At 43.5% G+C, this 22932-nt stretch overlaps 1 long non-coding RNA gene across 2 annotated transcripts; it reads left to right on the plus strand.

Moving 5' to 3' along the window:
- Positions 1 to 64: 64 nt before the first annotated feature.
- On the plus strand, positions 65 to 18862 carry LOC134169104 (uncharacterized). Of its 2 annotated transcripts, XR_009966768.1 has the most exons (5): positions 65 to 453; positions 3096 to 3258; positions 10925 to 11028; positions 16098 to 16253; positions 18576 to 18862. It is a non-coding gene; the product is annotated as an uncharacterized LOC134169104 (long non-coding RNA). The 2 variants fall into 2 exon arrangements; XR_009966767.1 differs by lacking the exon at positions 16098 to 16253.
- Positions 18863 to 22932: the final 4070 nt, after the last annotated feature.

A 22932-nucleotide genomic window follows, 5' to 3' on the forward strand; every position in this document is an offset into this window, starting at 1 on the left:
TGTTACGGGGAGCCCGAGATTCGGCACCTGAGGGGGAGGCGATTCCGAACAGCCCCGGGTGTGTGTGATCGGCTCTGCCGAGGCCGTGCCCCGGCACCTAAGAAACGTCCGTGGGGACGTGTCTGTGGGCCTGACCATCGGCAGGCCTGTGCTCCTGCTTTTGCTGCGGCCGCTTGCTGTAACGCAGTCTGCGTTGTTTGAAGGGTAGTCTATTCTTCTCCCTCGATATTACTTCCTTAACAAAAATCTCACACAGGCTCTGTATGTTCATTTTTAGAATAGTCAGAAATCCTGCAGAAAAAGCGATGCCATTTTTCACAACATACGTGACCGACCGTCTTCTGTAGAAGTGAGCAAAGCAAACCTCTGGTGGCCCTTGAACGCGCAAGCTGATGGTGGAGAGAGGTGGTTAGTGTTGCGGCCGCTGCTTCAGAGAGGGTCAGATCTATAAAGGTGAGAAATATGGATGTTTGCTTATCAGTGTGCAGCATCACAGAGCAGAGGCCAGTGTCAGCTTTGTTTCACTGGAGCAGCAGTCCATCTGACCAGTGTGCCCCTGTGAAATCAATAACTGAACCAACAGCTAGAGCTTCCCACTTCATGCTTGAATACCATGTGTTACTCTGTCTTACAGCCTCGTTTCAGAAGAAAACCGTTTCCAGGAGTGGGTTGTTGGTTTGGTTTAGTTTTGGGTTTTTTTTTCAGTTTCTTTCCACCCTTATGTTTTGCTCTGCCTTTTCCATATCCATTTGTTTCTGACATCCCTTCTCTCCTTACCTAATCTGTGAGTATGAGCAATTAAAAGAGTCAGTAAGTAGGTTCAGACCTTGCTAAAGAGGATGATCTTGGAGTCACTCAGGAGAGATTAAGTTCTTTTTTTAAAATGGCATACATCTACTTCAGCATGGACGAAAGTAAAACCTTACATGTTCACTGGGAAAGGTACATTACCAGTTATACAAAGCATTAAGCAAATATATTGATTAGATGAGACATAAAAGCAATGTATTTCTGAGGTAAATTTTAGAGGAATTTATGTAAATTTCCCAAGTGCTTTTGGTAAATTAATACTTGTTAATATAAAGAAGTACTTGACATTTTGTTTGAATAGTGGCTTCCATCCAACTGTGTTCTAAAATATCTCTGAATAATTTAAGAATTATGTTTTGGGTTCTTTTAGAGTACATCTGTGAGAAACGTTAAGGGGACTGGGAGTCACTTCTTGGCAGCTAACTAGACACATAAAACTCAGCTGATTTTCTACTATTTAAAGATTGAGAAAGTAATTTTTCAGGTAAAAGTCCAGAACACTGGAGCAATGCAGTGTGCTGCAGTTACTTCAGGAGGATGAAATGGTGTATGTGTCAGAGATCCAAACAGAACAGCTTGAAGCCCTCTCTTGCCTACTTCATACATTTGGCAGTAGTCTTGGAACTTATAACGACAATGAAATAACTGAACCACACTAAAAGAGACTAGTAAACCAAAAGCACTAGCCTTGAAACAAATCTCTCATACTCACCCACACACATAGGCAGGTCTGAAATTCTGCTACTTAGAGGCACTAGCAGTGAAGCAATACAGGATTTAAGAGAACAGACGCTGTACTGCATAACTTTATGATGTTGAACTGTCTCAACTTATTAGAAGGTAAAATAAAACGTTATGCAGCTAGTTTTGCATATATCATTCTTACTATCAACTGTTCTGTCACTTGATTGTGCCCCTTTGTTTTATGTAATGCTTCATAGTGGCTTCATAACTGTCCCAGAGCATGCAAAACTCCAGAGTACTTGAGAGCAGTCCATAATCAAGAAACATAATCAAGGATTTCCCAGATCACCATACGGTTGTTTCTTAATTACCATACTGTCAAAAAGGAAAACTCTGCTTAGTTTGTATAATGACTCTGTCCTGAATGGCTCCTCTACACTGCAGTAATTATCTCGGTTCAGCTACTCGTTTCCCTCAGTCAAAGAAGAAAATGAAGTAAGCAAACCATATATGCATATGCACACATACAGGCTAGCACATGGATAAATACATATTTTAAACATACATTGGCTGAGTGACAGAAAGTCTGTGGATATCCAACTTCAAAATACTTGATTTAAAAAGACAGGAAAAGGCCAGTTTTCTTCATCACTTCCCTTTGTGGCACTCTCATCCCTCTCGGTGCCAAGGAGGTTTGATTAATGCCAAGAAGTGTGACATACACGTATGAACGCATGTGTAGTAATCATGTAGCTATTCTGGGAAGCCCACAGCAGTGGAAGCTGCATGAAAAGTCTTCGTTAAAGCCCATGTTGGTTGCAGTGCCAACTGTCAAGATCACAGTGGTCTCGCTGAGATAGAAGTTATCTCAGAAAATACAATCTCTGCCAGAGATGTCTCTCAGCAAGCAAGTTCTACAAGTATACACTGCAGCTTGTATAATGTTCTCTCAACATGGACCTATTTATAATTATACCAAATCTGCAAGGTATTGCACTCCAGTTTTTTTCTGTGGAATGCACTATACTAAGCACAGTTTATACACCAGCACAGAGGATTCTTACCTTTACATGTAAGCTATCTTCTTCAAGAGCATAAACTGTCACTAAACTTAGCAAAAGAGGTCTTTGCAGGTTAAAATTGCACATATTTGGGAAGATGGGCTAATATAACTGTTAGCTGAGGACATGACCCCGTCACGTTACAGTTTTGAAGTGTGGTCATAACCTAACGAAGGTTATGAGGTTCATGCAGTAAATGTGAAGATCAGGCCCGTGTTTCTGAGCTGACCGTTCTCTCCCTTTGAAAGAAGGAAGCTTGCATATTTGTGTGTGCCACCTGGGTAGATGCTCACTCAGAAAAGCATAATCATATTTGCTGTAAGTTTCAGCAGAAACCCCAAAGAACACGTGAATATGTTCTTGCTTTGTGCCTGCTAATCTCTCACACATCTAGAATGCATCTTTGTAAGATACCTCCTTGGTGGGGATAAATTCTGTATTATCATTACAGATTAAATAGCTTAACTGTCTCTTTGCCAAGCAGTAGATGATACAATTTTTTTATCATTGTTCTTAGAAAAATGCCATCGTATTTTCCAGAGATCTGGGCAAGGAAGTCAAAGACCCTGTGGATATACAGGAATCTATCCTTCGGACTCCAGTGTTGTGAGCATTTGGATGCATTAATGAGAGAACATTGCAAGGGGGCAGAGGAAAGAAAAGGGAGAAAACAAATAAGGCCACAGTGAAGTCGTTCTAAAAGGTATGATTGCTTATCATGCTAATACACTTTTGAGGCATCTTGTGTTGAATTCTGAGCAAAAATGCAGGTGACTGTATCTGTAATTCAAGTGTAAAATATGAGTATGTCTTATACCAAGAGAAATCTGCAGTACAAGTGGTAGACTGCTCTTACCTGCCTAGTCTTTTCCCATCTTGATGATTAGTCTGGTGAGTTTTATATATATCCATGAAAGCAAGCACTTGTACACAAACCCAAATGATTCTACATTTTACAGTAGTTAGGGGCATGCTGATGCAGACTGTTTTTTGCATTGGCTGAGCTTAAATTTATGTGAATGAAATGCTGTGTGGAAAGAATCTGTGACTAGGTAGGAGAAACCCTTAATTGCTAAACCAGAAATTAGACTCCTGGTGAAAATCCCACATCAGTAATGATATAGGTGTTGGCATCTCCTGAAAGTAGAACTCTGGGATTCGTGTAACTAATGATAATGTTCAGAAGCATGAACTTGTGAAGGGCCTAAAGAAGACTGCTACGTGTTACAGGACTGGTGTGTCTGCCAGCCTCAAACTGCTTTCTCCTCCTTCCCTGTGACATATATATGGGAAAATAGATCTGCAAGGCTCCAAGTGTGCTACTTGCTCAGTAGAGAGGAACCATGTATGTCAGATGGAAAAGAACCATTAAATCACATTGTTCCGGTAAGCTTTGTGAAACTCAGGCATTCCACTAGCTTACAGACACAGAGCTGTGTTCCCTGGAGCCCTGCACAAGAAAGGGTATTTCCCCAAGGCAATTTTAAACACCTGACCTGGCACATTCCTGCAAATATGGAGGATGAAGAGGAACCGCAAAGATAGGCACAGACAGCACAGATACATGGCACAGACTGCACTTGTTTGGGTGGCATTTGATGAAGGATCATTCTTCGCTGGCGTCTTGCCTGGAGGACCAGTATGATTTCCTAGGTGGGTTGCAAGCTTACCAGAGAAAATCTTAAAAGTAGCAAAGTAAACAGTGCTGCATCTTCAAAGCAGATTGAGATTCAGAGCATTTCCCAGAGCACATTGAGAAGTGAGAAAGTACTGACACATCTGTAGACTACTTGTTTCCAGAAATATGACAGTGCCCCACATACAGAGTAATAGAGTGATTGTGGTTTTAGATAAAAGTATAAAACCCATGCAAAATTTACCTCGTGCTCTCAGTAGAAGACAGAGGACATGTAAGCTACTTGTAAGCGCTGCTTTTGAAAGAACCCTCAGAGCACCTCTGTAAATTAAGACTGTGTGGTTAAGTCCAGCTAGAACTGAGCCAGAGGTGTTGAGGGCTGAGCCAGACACAGACAGTGAGGAAAGGTAAATTGCAATAGCCCCATTTTTGGCTCTGCTGAGGAGTTGCTTCAGCCTGGCCTGTTCCCTTGCTGGGACACAAGGAGTTTGGGTTTAGGTTTTTTTTGAGATCATGCAATAGCATTTTAGCCTTAGCACAGCTTCATAAAGCCACTCACATAAGCAGAAGACTCGCTGTCCTTTAAGTAATGTGCCACTGGAAACAGGAGAGAGGAAAAGCACTGGGCATCCTAGAAAGTACCACCTTTTCTTATTATTTCTGTGTCTCAAATCAGTGGAGGAAATGTGTGTTTTCAGAAATTGTAAGCAATATTTGGACACACCAACCCCACTTCATCTCCACTCCAAGACAGTTGAAAGTAATAAAGTAATTCTTCTTTTTGACTGGAGAGTGTCTTAAAATGTACCACATTTTTAAAGCTACAATTAATTTTTTGATCCCTCTTATTATTTTCTTAATTTCCCTGTCGCAGCCTTGAGGATTCTCCCTTGTTCCCCTCCTAGTGCAGAAATCTGTGTACAAAGTGTGTTACTTAATTTCAATTACATGTTAATTACAGAAGACAAGTGGTTACTGAATCTTGCACCATAATTAATCAACCTGATATTTACTTACCACATTGTTCATACTGGAATAAGCTGTAGCTGGACAAGCAGGGCAAGGAAAGTGAGTGACAGGAGCATTATCATGGCACACTGCCTCCCATTGGGAAAGTTCATCTTCCCTCTGAAAGAGACGCCTTCAGGGATCATGTAATTTGAATTCCCCCTGAATTTAGTGTCATCTTAGCTTGACCAGCTCTGGAAGAACATATTAACCTCCTCTTGTGATTTTCAGAAAACCATTCTAATTTAGCAAGTAATTAAGGGTCACATGTAGGATAAAGAGCTCGATAAGCTTGGATTACGCACAGGAAGCTTTGTTTCCAAGGCAACCCTAGCGGAGGGGGTGTTAATGCTGAGGTCAGTCAGTTAATGAACTGGGAATGGTTACTGGCTGCAAAATGTATTGAACTGGGGAAATGAAACTAACAATTGCATTACCATTTAATGATTTGATGATAGAAAACAAATGCCTACAAAGCTAGTTCTCACCGAATACTGGAGACAAAGGTTACGGGCAGTGGGACCCTTCTGCTGAGCGAGGTCATGACAAGTCTGAAACAGTGACGCTCGAAAAACTTGTTTTCTTGGTTTATTTTTTTTAAGCTAAAATTACCTTAGTCATCATTCATGGATTTCACAGCTTCTCAGTATGAGGCTGTCAGTGTTTGCGTAAGGTGCCATTTCTCACACATTTGGTCTATGCTGGAGGTTCATTTCTTCCTGAGGTTGGTCCTGGCGGAGGTTACTACCTGTGTAACACTGTCAGAGCAAAATCAGCTTGATGGATTTAGCACACTGAAAAGCAAGACACTAGGCTTCCAGGAGTTCAGGAGGTGACACACCCTCCCTTAGGGCTGGAGGCTCTGGGAACTAATCTCATGGGAGGTTTGACAGGGCAGACACACAGACATCATGGACATGGCTAAAATATCAAAGCAGATGATGTGTAGCAAGCACAACTGATCTGTTAAAACATGTTAATATATTAAAAGTGGAATCTGCAGCTACAGTTCGGATGATGGGAAAAATATTCTGACTTATTTCAGTAGATCGCAAAACATCTTTTAGCACTGTAGAATTTCAAAATAGGATATTTTGACCTTTGTATGTTTCATTTTGGTACAAACTTATCTATATGTATAGGACTTTTATGCCATTTAGTAACCAAATGAAGGAACATTGTAGAAATTTAGTATTTTTAACCTTACAAAAACAAAGCAATGTTTTTCTTTCTAATTCCAGAAAAAAAATCAGATTTCTGTTTAATTTAAAATTAATCCCCTTAATTTCAGAAATTCCCTTTCCTACCAGCTTTTATGCCTATAAAAATACAAAATTTGCCGTGGAAGAGGCTTTTTAACAAGCAAATCAGTTAACATTTTCTGTTAATATGCAGGCATTGCATGATGTAAGAAACATTTGGGAACTAGCACGTTATAGAGAAATACAAAGAGTAGAAGTGACCTGTCAGATACTAAATGCTTTCTCAGTTCACTTGTACCATAGCTATCCCTTGTGGTCTGTGAGTGAAAAGAATGGCACAGGCATTTTTCAAAGCTTCCTTTGAAACAAACAAGCATTCTCTACTTCTTGCTACACAGATGACATTAATGTCCTACCATATACTGTGACAGTTCAGTCATTCTTGCACCTGGAATACAGATACTTCTAACTGTGGCACGCAAATGTGTATCCATTGTGGATATATAAAGTAGGACAATTTCTGATGCCACCTTACCTCTTTCTTATGTGCAGCCTTGCCATAAAAGCAAGACAGTTTGTGTTCACAGAATCACAGAATCGCACAATAGTTAGGGTTGGAAACGACTTTAAGATCATCTAGTTCCAGCCCCCCTGCCATGGGCAGGGACACTTCACACTAAACCATGTCACCCAAGACTCCATCCAAGCTGGCCTTTAACACTGCCAGTGGGGGAGCATTCACAACTTCCTTGGGCAATCCATTCCAGTGCCTCACCACCCTTCTTCCTTACATCTAACCTAAACTTCCTGGTTAAGTTTGAACCCGTTACCCCTTGCCCTATCATTACCAGTGTTGGACCACCTTTGCTTGAACTGGGGAGAATTCTGACACCCTGCTCTCTCAAATATGCCCTGTAGATCTTTCAGGAAAAATCAGGCTGTGCAGAAGGTGAGCTGACAACCGGTGATGACAGTTTCGTGGGACAGTTTGGGGCAGCGGCTGGCCCAAATAAGTTTGCAAGTGGTAAATATGCTGTTGCTACAGAAAAGTGTGACCAAGGGAAAGCGTGCGAATGAGGAGAGATCTGTAAAACACAGCCTGTCAGGAGAGGCAGACTTCTTACATTGGTAGAGATTAGATGAAGGAAAGCTCAGCACAGCCATTCAAACCCTAAAAGTTACTTCTAAAACCTCCCAAAGCAGCGATTAAAAAAAAAAACCCTAAACAAACCCAAACTAGAAGGGAATTAACCTTCTGTGTCCGCAGGTGTCTAGAGAAAAATGTAACGGCCTGAGATAGTGGCAAGGAGAATGTGTGCAAAATATTAGTGGGTATTTTTAATTTGTTCCAGCTACTTGAGTATGTGGAGAGAGTCCTGACAGGGCCGTAGCATCTGTGCGCAAGCTTCTTTAGGATCATCTTCCGTGCTGCTGAGCATGCCTGGGCACTGGACAGGATAGATCATCTCTCAGTATTTCTTCTTTCCTTCCCAACCTGCTTCCCATGGTAGCTGTGCGCATACGTGTACTCTGTGCGGTTTTAGATGTCTCAATATAAGGACATTCAACTATTAGAGCGTGTGCAGTGGAGAGTGATGAAGATGGTGAAAAGTCTTGAGGGCAAGGCTAGCAAGGAGCAGCTGAAGTCACTCGATTTGTTCAGTCTGGAGAAGAGAAAGCTGGTGGGTGCCCTCATCAAAGTCTGCGACTTCCCTGGGGGGGCAGGGGGGGAGGTACTGATTTCTCTTTGGTGACCAGCAATGGGACATGAGGAAATGGAGTGAAGTTAGATCAGGGGAAGTTCAAATTGGACATTACGAAGAGTTTCTTCACTGTGAGGGTAAGTGGTCCCTGGAACAGGCTCCCCAGGAAAGTGGTCACAGCACCAAGCCTGCCGGAGTTCAAGGAGCATCTGGACAATGCTCTTAGCCATTAGGTGGTTTTCCTGAGGAGCAGGGAGTTGGATGTGATGGTCCTTGTGGGTCCCTTCCAACTTGAGATAATCTGTGATCCTCCTCTGTCTCATACTTACCTTCCTTTTATGTTTTACTTAGTCTAGGGCTGCATAGTGACAACACTCAGCCAGCTCTTCCCTGATTTTATCAAGCATTTAAAAAACTGAACATCCTCACTTTCCTCTTTAGTGAGGGATCTCCTCCTAACGTGCCCTTCTGTGGTGCTGAATGACTATTTTTGAGCCAAATTTTATTAAAATGAACAATTGGCCCATTCATGTTTATCTCAAGCAGGGATGAGCTGAACAGATTTAAAAACCTCTGAACCTCTTTGAACACTGGAAGTTGTCAAATGTAGAATCTTTTCAATCAAATGACCCAGAAGTGAACCATGAAAAACATGGATGCATCCTTGGCTTTAAACTTTGGCTTCTTGAGTGCAGCCTCTGGGGAAACGGCTCATGTGATCCTCAGCACAGCGCAGCTTGAAATGCCCAGTTTTCTTGCTGCTACCTCTCCTATGGCTATGGGACCAATCTCTTGCACTTCCCAGATGTCTGCCCCTGACTTTGAGCCTCGCCCCTGCTACACTTCTTTTCTCTCACTTGTTTTACCTCACCTCCCTTCTTTTTCCTGTTTGATTTCTCTGGCGTATTTATCTGCCTTCTGATAATAGGCCTTCCCTGAGCAGTTGGGCATGTTTTCAGATACTTCATTGTGTAATGCAACACTACTGCCAGTCTCAATGGGGAGGACAATGTAAGGAATAATCCCAATAATCCCTAAAGCATCAGCTGATGGATGGAGAACCATCCTGATTGTTTTCAACACAAGCATGCACACTGCATGCTTTTCCGCTGTGATTTCTATATGACAACAGGAATGGGTTCTCTGATTTTGGTACCTGAAGGAATAATTAGCCAGATAGAAGCCCCCTTCAATTTCATTTTATTGAGAACAGGTCCCTGAAATAGATCAAAGAAATATGTAGTATTCAGGGGAAACCAGACACTCGCACACACAGACACACTCACACCATCCTAAAAGCTACAAAGCCAGTTTCAGCCTACATGGCAACTGCTTCAGTGTGGGACCACAAAGTTCGTGTTTTTAGCATCCAGTATTACCTAAAGGATGAAGGTCATGTGCATTTCCTAACATTTCATTTTTATTCTCTGTTAGCTAGAATCACCCTAGTGAAGATAAATGAGCTTGTATCACAAGAGCCACTTCTCACCTTTCTCTGAGATAGTGCTTGCTTTTTCTAGAGTGCCAAGCTTGTAAATAACGGTGCATGCAGTATCCCTCCAAGGGAATCATCCCTGAGCTGTCCAGTGCATTCCTCATTACTAGTACACCCATTTGTTTCCAGTCACCACAAACCAAAGGAGCAGGCCCTAACTGCAGCACCTTGCCTGATGCCTTTGTTACGCACTTTGCAACCACTAAACTACTCACCACTTAGGAAGGAGAAGAGAAAGCGTCCAGATCCAAACCTACCAAAAAAAAGGAGGTGGTTTAAAGCACCTTTAGTCCCCTCTTTAGCAGCAGCTGACGAGATATGCCATCCCATGGCCGCAGGTAAGGGGTGTTTACCTTTCTCACTCCCTAGGCCTGGTAGAGCTGCATTCATCCTCTTCGTGTGCCCCCAAGCTGCAGCTGATGAAGCAGCAGGCATAGGAAGAAGCCACCACTCAGCCGGAGTGAGAATACTAGGAGCTGGGGAAGGACCCCAGCCTTCCTGCCTCTTTGTTCCTTAAGAATAGGATCACCTTCACCTTCAGAAAATGAAGGTCATTCCTATTTAAATTAGTACACAATTGGCCATGCTCATTAGGAAGGGAGGAGGCCTGGGAAGCATCTTTCCCATCAGCAGCAGCAAGGCAAAAAGTAAACTGGAGGAGGAAGTAGAAGGAGGGTAGAACATGTTTAAGGATTACATCTTGGTATGCACAGCATGCAGTTTCACAACCCACGTCACACTGGCTTGTGGTAAACCAGAAGGTATTAATCCCATGGGAAACAAAGGAAACCCGAGGGACTACCTCCTGCAAGCATTCTGTGAGAACACAGCAGGCAGCACTGGCGACAGGCAGATCTCTGCAAGCACAGCAGATCTCTGCAAGCACAGTTGTACCTGCCTTGGAAAACTCATGAAGGTTTTTTAAGTGCATGAATCGCAAAAGAAGATCAAACAACGGCAACAACAACAAAAGATATTTGCTTAATTAGCCTTAAGGGATCCAAACTTTTTTCCAGCTCTGTATCTTTTGGGACTTCTTAAAGCAACAGGATCTGCTTTGTTACCTGTTTTATAGATGGATGGCTCTAGGAACACATTTAGAGGAATTAATGGTAACTTTGTTCACTAGGAAGTTTCTTTCTACCAGCCAGCAAGAAATCCCTCTTTCTCATGACAACCAAAAGAAAAGCTAGTGACCATGCATTAGAGTGAAAAGAATCCGGTATAGAACGTGAATAGGGGTACAAATTACCAAGCATAAACACATCCCCAAGAAACTGGCTGTTTGCAAACTAATTGGTTTTTCTAACTGCAGTTACACACAGGCAAACCAGGAAAAAAGCCCAACAAGACACCAGAAATGAGGAAAGCAGGAGCCCTGAATTCATTCCTCTTCAGCATAAATAGTTCATCTGAGTTGTCTTAAAAGGTGCGTTATCTTCCTATAGTTTTTTGACTGTAGGTTTTATAGTTTCCAGTACACAACTGCTCAGCAGATGAGTTTTGAAGGATTTAGAGAATTGCCTGGTGGTACTGAGCCCATGACAGAGAGAACAAACTTGTTATCGTTGGGCAACCTCTCCCACATGTCTCTGTGACTACATGTAAACAAAACCAGAAAGGACAAAATACTGTATTTAACAGTCAGTTCTGTGATTCTGTGTGTTTACGCTATGTGTGTTGCTTGTATCCCAATTTAAAAGCAAAGATATTTATGAAATTACTTTGAACCTTTCCAGCCCAGTGAGGCTGTGCTTTCACAGGGTGCAGCCTGCAGGGCAGAGCTGTCGGGCATTGCTGCCACCTCAGTGTCATCTGCCTCGTGGCTGTGGTGCCACATCACTGCAGTGGGTGGCAGGCGGCGTAGCAAGGTCTGGCCATCACACCCAGAAAATGCTGGCACTCCTCAGAGCTGTGAAGGGGGCCACAGCAAGCGGCTCGCCTGTGAGCAGCAAGATGGGGTGAGATGATTCATAAAATCACAGAATCATAGAATATTTGGGGTTAGAAGGGACCTTAAAGCTCATCTAGTTCCAACCCCCTGCCAAGGCCAGGGACACCTTCCACTAGCCCAGGTTGCTCAAAGGCCTGTCCAACCTGGCCTTGAACACTGCCAGGGATGGGGTAATTCAACCTACTCGCCTGCCTTTATAGAGGCATAGAATGGTTTGGATTGGAAAGGACCTTAAGATCAACTATTTCGAGCCCTCTGCCATGGCTGGCGGGGTGTGTGGGCAGTGGGGTGTGCAGGCAGCGTGGGGCACAGGCAGCAGTCTGAGGTCCAAGAGTGCCAGCCAGAGCAGTGGACGTTGATGTATTTATTGTTGGTATTGCCCCTTTTTTTCCCAAACTCACATCCTCACGGCCGTGTACTTGCATTCAGTCATTTCCCTTCGCGTTTTTGTTTGTACCAACAGGAAGGCATGCCTGTATGTGTGTGTGTACACAGTGGTTTGGTGGGTTTGAGGCTGGTCAGGGGTTTCTGGGGGGTTTTGCTCTCCGAGGCCTCATTAACTCCGCTCACTCTGGTTGCCAGTGCTTAAGCAGTGCTTTTTTAAAAAAGCAACCAATTAGCACCTCATCAGCTCCAATTAGAGGAGACAAAAGCAGTGTAAAGATAACTCAATGAGAGGGGGTGGCACAACATCATGTAATCACTTAAGACAGCGGTGAGCATTCACTGCGCTGGCTGTGCCGGGGCTATTCACCTTCTTTCCTTCTCTCTGGATGCATTTAAGACCTTTTTCTTTCTGGGAAGCCGGGCCTCCCAGGAGTCTCAGAGTCTCTCATTCAGGGCTACCTGTTTACAGCTCATCGAACAGAAGGACCTAAACAATCCTATATTGTACGCTTAGTGCTTCCTTAAACTTAGGCCTTCACAATGGCATGTTTTCAGAAGCTGGGCAGAATAAGTTAAAGGCTGGCTTTATCCTCATTAAGTGTTCTGCTTGTACTGTCTTCTAATTACATGGCAGGGCAACAATGTATTTTTTTTTTTCAGTGAAGTTCTTTGGAGCAGTTAATTTGGTGCCTGTACTAAATGCCCCAAAACATTAATTAGTGTGGAAGGAACCCTAATTTCCTCGGCGGCTTTCCTCTCCATTTACTTCCCTTGTTTTCACATAGGCTTGGATGAGCCTCTATAATGAAATTACCTCATTAATGCCTTTTTTCTTGCAGAGTAACTCATTCAAGATCTACCATTTAGTTTTAATTTAATGCTGTCAAAAGCAAAAGGTGCATTCATGTCTTTGATTAGTGCATTTTTTTCTCTCTAAAGAGTGGACAGATTTAAATTATTAAGATGGCAAGCAGAGAGTTATAATTGGATACAAGCAGCACTTCAGCGAATATTAAATGCTTTCAAAGCCTGGCCTATGTGGTCTGCTGACTATTAACTGTGTCCAGTGAGTTATTTTGTGGGTTTTGAATTAACGGCACATTAGCTGCTGTGAAGCAAATTAAGTTGAATTTTGTTTATAAAAACCAGCGAAATTGCATTTATCAACATGACATTTAGTTGTAGCAAAGTTCAGTTTTCCCCATTATCCTATACTGACCTCATTGCTTGGTTAGTATTGCTAACATAAGATCTCATCCTGTACTTCATGGTCATGTGAAGTCTAGCTGGAGGCTTGCCTCTCTATGTCTGGTGCGATTTATTTGCAAGAACTACTGAGTTCTAAGTATTGTCAAACAGAAACCACCTTAGACTCGTTTGACCATGCTGGATACACTGGCACAAAGAATGTCTGCTGGTAATGGTGAATGCACAGTTACAAACTGGTTCAATACCAGCAACTGAGTAGGCAGGGTTTAACATCTGATCCTTGATCTTTAATTCTCTCTCTTTTCTCTCCTTTCATTTACAACTCATGTCATAGGATATCTGAAATGCATTGGAGAAATGGTAATCTCCAGAGACTGGAGAGCAATTTCCAGTCTGCTGGGCATGTGCATGCTATAGTTTATTGTGTGGCTGCAGCACTCCCCAAAGTAAAAAATCAGTCACACACATGGGCACAGGGTCTCTGGAGGGCTCTAGTGTAATCTTCTCCTCAAGGGAGGCACAGTCACATCAGCTTGCTCACAGCTTTGTCCAGGGCCTTTACATTTTGGGTGTCTCCAAGGACAGAGTTCCCACAACTTTTCTGGGCCCCTGTTCCACTGTTTACCCACCTCCATAGGGACACTTCCCTTACATAATTATAAGGAAATTACTGTGTTTTCAATGCAAGCATTAAATGTGGTAACATGACATGACAGTGTTTTACAAATACCGTAAGCCCTCTCATAAACTATTTAGCAGGGCCAAAAACTGTGCTAGCACTTATGGAGTGTGAGTGTCTGGGGTCCGAAAGCTATGCTAGTGCTCTGGGTTTGTCTTATTCTGCCATGAGAACATACCATGAAGTCCTGATTCTGTTCTAGGTCAGCTAGATTAAGAACAGTGTGGGTGGCTTAGGAAGAGCTAGCTCAATTCCAGTCATTATCTAAGTAATCAGTGTTTCCCTATGACACATGGAGACCCTGGTCCAGGGAGTTTTCTAAGTGTAATGTACACCATTAAACCTGAGCTTTTGCTAATATCCAACAGGATTTTCCTCCAGGTCCATATTAGTCCAGTGATTGAAGCATATGCTGAAGAAGTGAGATAGCCAGTCGAATTCTGTCTTCATTTCCAGGAAGTATGTGCATTTTAAATCATTACACCATGTCTTTCTAGGAGAAAATTGTATGTTTATTTAATAAAATAATATAATACTAGAAGCAGAGACGAGGGAACAGGAGTTCTCTCTCTAAGATGTATCCCTTGCTACAGAATACCATCATCGTAGGAGTCACCTAAAGGGCTCAGCTTCTGCTCCTTTTATTCTGGGGAGTATCAGCTGTGAAGAGCAGATGGGGAGCCTGATCCCCAAAAGAGCAAGTTGTATGTGGTTAACCCAGGAGTAAAACTGAGTGGCTGTTGATAGCGGCTCAGTGAAAAACTGAGCTTAGTCTGAATGTTGATCCCAAACCTGATTTGCCACAGTCTGAAGTAGGGCACACGGATGTGATCTCTGATGGGTACCTGTGCTCAGGCAGAAGGCTTAGGAAGATCAAAGGAAGCACTAAGTATGAATAGCAAGAATCACAATGAAAAAAACGTAAGGGTGAACTAAGTGAGTTCAAACACATTATTGTTCCTCAGTGAGAATGGAATAAAAAGTAGCAGCAGAATCTGGACATACGGGGCAGACATAAGGAGAGAAATGAGGAAAAGGTGTATGTAGGGTAAAAGGCCAGCAGAGCTCTCAGGCAATGGGCTGGGCCACGGGGGTCTCAAGCAAATCTCTCGTGTTGCCCAAGAGAGATGAAAGCACAGCAGGGTCAGCCTGGACCTGTCCTTGGAGGTCCACAGCACACACACGTTGAGGGAGGAGCGCAGGCAGGGCTTCACCATGCTGTCATGCCATGCTTGGCAGCAGTGGCACACTCCTTGACAGCTGTCATGTGCTTCCATCTTTGTGGCATTACACTGACTGTGGGGCCAGGCAATTAGTTAGGTTAAAAGCGGCACTCCTCACTCACTGACAGGTTAGTTTTAAGTTCCATGTTGGAGTTCATTGGGCTGTCCTCCCCATCCATCTGCTGGCACTGCTGAGCAGGAGGAAGCAGAGGAAGCAGCAGAGAAGGATGAGACAGGCTGAATGTGTCCTAGCCACAGATGGAAATGCTAATTTCTGCTTGAGTGGTAGACAGTTTAAAGCAACTTGAAGGAAGGACACTCCCCTGAGGAGCATGTCTTTGCCATGCATTTATCAAGAAGGCTTCTTAACATAGGCAGACAGTTGCTAAACCAGAGAATTAACTACCCACTGATGAACAGTTATTGATCAGAGCTCTTCAACTCCAGACCATTTGTTGTACTAACATCACCCATGCAGGTTTGCGACCCTGGTGCCAGAGTGCCCTCTTTTGATGTAATGTGACTTTTGGAGCTGGAAGGGAACCGTACACAGCAAAAAGGCTTTGCACCAAAAGGTGACTTTTACAGTGGGAAGAGTGGCATGTAACAGGCGTGGCTGAAGGTGCCAGGAAGGTGAGTGACTTATAAAGCGTGGATACTGGAGTAACAGCACAAGAAGAATCAAAAGACATGTGCAACCGTGGGGCGGAAAGGCGAGCAAGCAGAATCTCTTTCTGCATTACTCTGGCCAGAAAAGCAGCCAAAGTGTAATATCAGCAGGCTCTAGCATAATGCATTGCTCAGGCATAGCAAAGAGTCTGAGAAGGACAGTGGGGTTCCTGTCACTGAGCTATCACTGAGGAGGGTAATGAGAGTTAAAGAGAACACCAAATTTATCTACAGTCCTCAGGAAAGAGGACAAAAGTCAAACATTCACAATGAAAGAGTAATGTGTTTGTGTGTAGCCTGTACTTCACTCTCTGGATCACAAGAATCATCTTACTTGGATACACTTACCTACCTCTCTCTGCCTTCCACTTAAACAGTGCCCTTAAAAGCTTCTAAAGTCAGACAAAGACCTGCCCTGGCAGAATATTTCCTTCTATCTGCTGGGACCGTCGACAGGATGTACACTGTATGATGCATGTGGTCCCTGTGCTGGTGAATTCCTTTGTATGACCTGGGGCTATGCAGAATACCTGGTAATGTCTTTTATTCAGTTTGATCAAAAGAACCCTGATACAGCCAAGCAGTTAGCTGAATGAGCATTTCAGTATGAATAGCACAAATATTTGAATTCAAGTATATGTCAACAGCATTCGATTGAAACCTTCATAATGGAGGCCTGTGGGAACTAAAGGCAGATGAAAGAAGAGGAAAGGATTCTTTGTAGGGCTAAGTTAGAGTATTAAGAAAACCCTGGTTCTTGTAAGCAGGTCAGCTGTGTTCTGCATGGAGCCAGCAACGTGCAGACACTAATATTCTGAGTCACATTTAACCCGTGCATCACCATAGCGTTAAGGTGGTCATGGTGGAAGCAGGCTGAAAATTCACATTACCTACTAAAAGGTAGTCACATAAAAGAATGAGGTCTGTCTGCCCAGAACTGGTGGGCTGAATGCCTGCAGGAGAAGAAAGCTAGTGGTTAATGCAGTGCTTTGGTGGAAAGGCTTTATGTGCCACTCATGTCTACGGTTTAAGAATTTGTATGTGAAATACAAGAGGGTTAATAGAAGCAGCACATAAAATCTATCATGCAAGCTGCTGCAACTCCATGCCTCTGGGTCTAGCTAGTGATGGGGCTGGAGAACATTTGGCAAGCCACACAGACCAACACAGGAAGCAACATTCAGCGCTCATAAAAATACAAATAGCACTAATGGCCTCATCCTGTTCCCATCTCTGGCTGATCAGGATGAAGGCCTGTTAGCATATATAGGGGGCGAGTCCCTCCAGCAGCTGGGCTTAGACACTCAGTCTGTCTCATAGCTTGGGTGTCCAGCACCCCCTGCTTCACACACATGGTGTCAACCCACTGGCAGCTGGCCTGAGACACAGTTTACCCAGTAGCTGGTCCCCAGGTTTCCCCAGCTGCTGGCACCTGGGCACACAAGCCCAAGGCTCACAGTCCCACTCTGGATACTGATACTCCCCTCTTGCTGTGGATCCTTCAGGCAACAGTGCTTAGACACGCGGTCTGTCCACCCAGTACCTGGCACTGGAGTCTTGCCCTCCCCGCCTTCTCCCCACACAGAGACACAGACCTGTGCAAACAAATGTCCTGGTCTGTGACAGCTCCTTCAGTGCTCGCCATTCATACACAAGTGCCAGGATCACAAGCCACTCGAGCTAGGCCTGGGCTGAGCGGGCTGTGCATTGGCTAGTGACCACACACTGGCAGACACCCCTTGCTTGCTCCTGCTGTGGGCACTAGCTGGTCCTTATGGTCTGTGCTGGACTCCAGCTGCTGGCGCATTGTTTCTCTCATTCAGAAAGTACAGAGCAGTCAGTCTCACCTGTGTGCCTTGCAGGATTATGGAGCAGATTCTCCTGGAAAGCATGCTAAGGCACATTAAAAACAAGGTGGTTGGTGACAGCAAACATGGCTTCAGTAAGGGAAAATCCTGCCTGACCAATTTGCTGGAGCTACAGGATAGGGACAAAGCAGTTGACATCATCTACAATCAAAGTTTTCTGCTTTGTCAGTACATAACGCTTTTAAAAGAGCTTGCAGTAGTACGTGCGAACCTTGCTCTAAGGCACTAGTGTCTGTACTGGAAGCAACCAAGGTTGCAGAGGAGCCATGCACCCAAGGGGTTAAATTGGTATTGCTTCTGTGTGTTTTCCAGGCTTTCCGGAGAAGCACTGGCAGCCTTGTGAGCAGGGATGATGACTCTGGATATGTTTTTTGGTGAGTTGTTGCTTCAGTGGTGTCCTTTTTCCTTACCCTACGATGTGTGAATTTTTACTTCAGTTGGAAAGAGGTTTCTGAAAGAGAAAACTTTCTCGAAGAAATTGCATTTGTGGAACTCTCCATCAGAGGGGATCTTCAGATCCCTTCTGCTGTACCTCACATCCGTTCTGCTGTACCTCGCGTCCCTTCTTGCTATTCTAGGTAGTAAACTCATCAGCAAGAGGACTTTTCACCTTCTACAAAGAAAGAAGGTCCATTTCCTTCCAAAGACACAAGCATAGTGCAACTCCCAGAAGTTGATGGCATCACTTGATTTTGCGGTTTTCAGTTTTAACTGTTGAGACAGCATAAAAACCTGCTCCTCTCTGCGTGCTTTGGGACAGCCAAAAGCATTGCCAAATCTACCAGTCCTTTTTAGCAGCCTGATGCATTGCACTGCTGGGGATTTGATCTCCTTCCTTCCCACTCCTCCTGCCAAGTAAAACCATGTGGGGGTCTCTCACCTCACCTATTGTTATATCATCTCCCTTTGATTGCATCTGTGTATGTTCTTCTGTGCTTTTTCTTTTTTTAACATTCTGAAACATCATTTGGGATTTCTGTTTTTCAGGTGACTTGTTGCAGGCATTTTGTGTTGCTTAACAGATACCCCCCAGCCCACAGGGACTGGGGACATTGTGCACTGAGGTGCCCACCCCAGCATGGGAGTGGAGGGGGAATGTCACAGAGCAGAACCTGAGCAAGAGCCATGGTACCATCCCCCATAACCTGTGGGACAGGGGCTGTGGGTGCTGTCCCTGTTGTTTCTTTCGAGCAGAGCCCCCCCGTTTCTTAGGGGTGCATGTACCTGTGTAAACCGCAGTTATGAAAGTAATGAAGTAGCGAGCTGCTCCTCGGGACTTTTTTTTTTCATTTTTTGCAAGTGTTTTTTGGGTGGTAGAATAAAAAGGGTGATGTGTGGGAATCTGGGGATGGATGGTGTCATTTGGGGCACCCCAGTGTCACTGTGGGGGCTGATGATTCGGCAGAGGAGCAGATGAGTAGAGGATGGAGGCCCCTCCAAAAAAAGGAGGGTAACAGCTTGATTTAGGGCTGATTCCCCCCAAATGACTTTCAATGATGGGCTGTGCTTGTGGAGCTGGAGCCGCTGTGTTGGCCCAAAAATACTCCAAAACCCCTGATTCTGGGTCTGCAAGGGGGGGCGGGGGGGAGGGCTGGGCGGGGATTTCATAGAATTATAGAATGATTTGGGTTGGAAAGGACTTTTGGGGTTTTCTGGTGTTTACCCAGTGCCAGTAGAGAGGAGACTGAGAGGTCTGGGAGGCAGCTGTAAGCACACCTTCCCTGGGATACCTGCTGAACGGCTTGCTTTGCTTGTCTCTGGTTTAAATTCTGAGTTGGGAGAGTGCCGCAGAATATATATGGACTCGGTCAGAGATCAATACGATCAGACGAGAAGCCGTTTATTACAAAGCCTTAACCCCTTAAATACTATTTCTTGCATGCACTTACAGTGATTTGGCATATTATGATTGGATGCATGTCTTGAAGACCCTTTGCAACTAGCATGTAATTGGTTAAGCACAGGTGTGGGAACTTGACCTCCAAAGCTTGCCAACAGTCCACAGTTCTCATTAACTCGGTGAAATCCAGCTGCTTCGTATCTTGCTTGTTTAGGCTTCCTCGGGCCTCTCACGGCCTTGCTGTATCTTTCAGGATTTTCAGAGTTTATGTACCAATTATTCATTCTCCTGTGAGAGCACTGCCTCCACAGGAGAGTTAAATTAATCCCTTGATCTCAACAGAACACTTCTGCATGGAAATAGCTGCTCAGGAAGGAAAGATGTTGCATCAGTGTTTCCTCTGAAAAATCTTTAGTGCTTTATGAAACAGAATTGTAAAGACAGTTTGTTTTTTTTCCCCTCACCTTCTGCCTTTTAAAAAGTAAGTATTAGACACCCTTTATGCCCTTGTCACTGTCAGGAAGCTCGCGGCTCTGCAGGAAGCAAACCAGAAGCTAGTGTTTGATACCAGCTCTTTGCTGCTTCTTTCTTTTCCCATTTAGTTTTCTAATGGGGAAAAAACGTGAGGAAGCCACTGTCCAAAGGGCATTCAGAAAGGAAGGAGCAGGAAATGGGGAGTGGAGCCTTCGGGGGCAATGGGACAACTGCTTCTCCATTACATGAATCCTAACTTCGGAGTGGATGCTTCATGAAATCCCAGTCCTGAGAAAATTGCTTACACTTACACACTCTGTAAAGGACATACAGAGGAGAAGAACTATGGTAATGGATCCCACTATGGCTTCAACTTAGTAAACATTATATAGGACATTATTTCAGTTAATAGGCATCTGACAATGTTTTCCTGCTGACAGATTTCTCCTGAGTTAGTATCTCTCTCAGAGTTACAACTTCAGGTCTGTAATATGTTCCTATGTGTGTTTTAGCTGTGCAGTGAGATACTGGTTTTGGGGTAGTTTGAAGAACTTGGATGAAATTGTCCCTGCCTGTGGTAGGGGGTTGGAATTAGATAATCTTTAACATCCCTTCCAACCCAAACTGTTCTGTGAGTCTATGAAAAAAGCCATTTTAATAATGTGAGTAGCTACTTGATTCACCTCCGAGTGAGATGAGCCAGACTCAGCACACAGTGCTCGAGTCTATGATGGAAGCGAGTGAAAGTTCTGGAGAGGCTTAAAAGCTGTGAACTCTGAGGTTTATGTAAAACTCTCTTACGTGTCTGCCAGATGTAATGATATATCAATTAAATAGCAGCTTGGCCCTTTTTGGTTAGCAAAAAGGCATAGAGTTTCTTCTAAAAGTGGCAGGAATTTTACAGTGTCTCAGCCGCAGGCCGATTTTGAGAGATTCCACTAAAGCAGCGGTATTCTCAGGAAAGTGCGTTTACTTCTCTTTAACTTCAGAATAAGTCAAACTGAAGACTGCGCAGATTGACTGATGATGGGTCAGTAAAGAAATGAGTGAGTGACAGTAAGGCGTAGCTGCATATTTAAGGAGAAATCCATTTCCAAATACTAGGTTCTGGAGTTTGATTTAGGTGACATTTAACCAATAGAAAAATAAGCTACACATGACTTTTGCAGATTACTGGTAACTGAGGCCTAGGAATTATTCCAGTCAGGCTTCAATTAACTGGACTTAAAATATTTCTTTATCAGAATTTCAGAATAAGTTTCCTTCCCTTTGGCTGTACAGGCTCAATTTCAGATGCTGCAACAGCCCTTACTTGAGCAAAGTTACATGCTAAGAAAGAGGGCAGGTTCCCTTCTTGACCCTTTTTTATTTTTAACCCTACAATATGGGAGCATCTGAGGAAGCACAGCTTCTTCAGAGCAGCCAGGGCCACGGGCAGAGGGGAAAAACCTATGTAGTGCAGGGACAAAAATGTACATCCCTTCCTCGCCCTGAGTGTGCAGGAGTTTGGCTGCTGGCAAGAGAGTAGTGCAACATCCGTATCTGCTGGATATCTGGGTTTAAGGGAGAGTGCATTTAGCACAACCACAGCATTTTCTGGCCTGCCCAATTAAAAGAATTGAACAGGAAGCTGCCAGCACCAGTGTGCCATTTCCCAGCTTTAACCCCTCCTGCGCCCCGTCCTGCGCAGCTACAGTGCTACCAGCAGTAACTTCTTGTGGAAGCCTGTCTCAGAGGTAACACGGGAGACATATCGTTTGTGACTCCTAAAACCGTGCTGCTTATTAAAACCAATATGAGTCACAAAGAAAATGTATATAAAAATTATTTTAATAAAAATTAAAATTTCTCCCTCCAAAAACAGGTTGTGTTAATTCTGGCAGACATAGGTGGGAGATAGGGAAAATGACACCAAAACCCCTGATGTGTCTTTTTATATAGAAGTGATAGCTGCTGCTGGGGGCAGCTTTCCTCGGGTTTTGGAGAAAGGAGAGGGAGGGAAGGAGGGAGGGGAAAAAAGGAAGGAGGGAAAGGAGCGAAGGAGCCATTTATGGCCATTTCTATCCCATTTTTGCCCATTTCTTACGAGTTTAAGCCATTTTTTTTGGCTATTTCTAACCCGTTTTGAACCTTTTTTTCCAGTTTCTAACCCAATGTTGGCCACTTCTAACCCAGTTATGCCATTTTATGCACATTTTTCCCCATTTCTAGCCCATTTTAATGGTTTGTTTGTGTTTTTGGTTTTTTTTTTTTGTATTTTGAAACTGGTTTTGGCCATTTCCAACCCATTTTTCCCAAATTCTAACCCATTTTAACCCTTTTTGGCTATTTCTAGTGTATTTGTGCCTACTTCTAAACCGTTGTAAGCTTTTATTTGCTATTTCTGAAGTCTTTTTGCCGCTTCTGACCCGATTTTCTCCACTTCTGTCCCATTTAAAGCCATTTTTTTCAATTTCCACCTCTTTTTTGGCCCATTTCTAACTTGGTTTAACCCACTTTTTTTCTAACTCATTTTTGCCCATTTGTCCCCAGTTTGAAGCCATTTTTGACCATTTCTAACCCATTTTGGGCCACTTCTAACCCAATTTATGCCATTTTTAGCCATTTGTAACCCTTTTATGTCCAATTCTAACCTGTTTTAAGTCATTTTGGCCATTTCTAAACCATTTTTCTTCATTTCTAACTCAATTTTTGACAGTTCAAGCACATTTTTGCCCATTTCTTACCTGTTTGAAGCCATTTTCCCTGTTTCTAAGCCATTTCCCCCCATTTTTATTCTATTTTAATCCATTTTTGTCTGTTTCTAAACAATTTATGGCCATTTCTATCCCATTTTTGCCCATTTCTCACCAGTTTTAAGCCATTTTTTGCTATTTCTAACCCACTTTCCCATTTCTAACCCATTTAAAGCTTTTTTTTTGGCTATTTCTGAACAATTTATGGCCATTTCTGTCCTGTATTTGCCCACTTCTAACCCGTTTTAAGCCATCTTTACCCATTTGTAACCCATTTCTGCCCTCTTCTTACCTA

Source organism: Pezoporus occidentalis, unplaced genomic scaffold (genome assembly GCF_034315485.1).
Source record: "Pezoporus occidentalis ecotype Australia unplaced genomic scaffold, CSIRO_AGI_Poc_V1 ctg330, whole genome shotgun sequence".
Taxonomy (NCBI): domain Eukaryota; kingdom Metazoa; phylum Chordata; class Aves; order Psittaciformes; family Psittacidae; genus Pezoporus; species Pezoporus occidentalis.